Genomic DNA, 841 nt, shown 5'->3' on the forward strand with positions numbered 1-841 from the left:
TGAAATCATGTAACTTTTTTTCATCATAATGCAATAAAAGTTAAAAAAAAAAAACAAGATACAATGAATTTTGCAGGCAAATGAATGGAACTAGGAAATATTATCCTGAGTGAGACCCAAAAGAATATGTATGGTATTCATGAACTTATAAGTGGATATTAGTCATAAGACATATGATACCCATACTACGATCCACAGACACAAAAGAAGCTAAGTAACAAGGAGGCCCAAGGGATGGTTCTTGACTCTCACTCAGAGGGAATTAAATAGTCACCAGTGGTAGATGGAAGGAAGGAACTATGTGAGAGAGGGGATGGGTTAGGGGCTTGGTGGCATGTTTAGGTGTAGAGAGAACTGGCTGCTGTTGGTGGGGTATCTATAGAGACCTGGAATGGGGGAAACTCCAGAGAATCAGGTGGATGATTATAGTTGAGATCCAGGCAGTGGGGATAGGAGCCTCTAGTGGCCACCTCCTGTAACCAGGCAGGACTCCCAGTGGAAGAATAAAGATATCAAATCAACTACAAAACCTTCAAACCCCAAATTTGTCCTCCCTATGTCTGATTTTCACAGCGTAGGAGAAATGTCAGAGGTAGAGACCATCTTAGAAAATACTCAATTTTAAAGACAGCAACCAAAGCTAAGAAAGTAATGAAAATAGTAATGAAGGGCCTGTATAGTTACTACATGTTATGATAAAAGCAGAAACATTTATTTCAAATATAAATGAAAAGGATAGTAAGATACTTTTTTCAAGATGAAAGAATATTGATTAAAAGACTCTCTGCATTCAGAAAAACATACATTTGGATGGACTTTCAAAGATTCAAGATTTTTGTGG

This window comes from Mastomys coucha, unplaced genomic scaffold (assembly GCF_008632895.1).
Source record: "Mastomys coucha isolate ucsf_1 unplaced genomic scaffold, UCSF_Mcou_1 pScaffold22, whole genome shotgun sequence".
Classification (NCBI taxonomy): domain Eukaryota; kingdom Metazoa; phylum Chordata; class Mammalia; order Rodentia; family Muridae; genus Mastomys; species Mastomys coucha.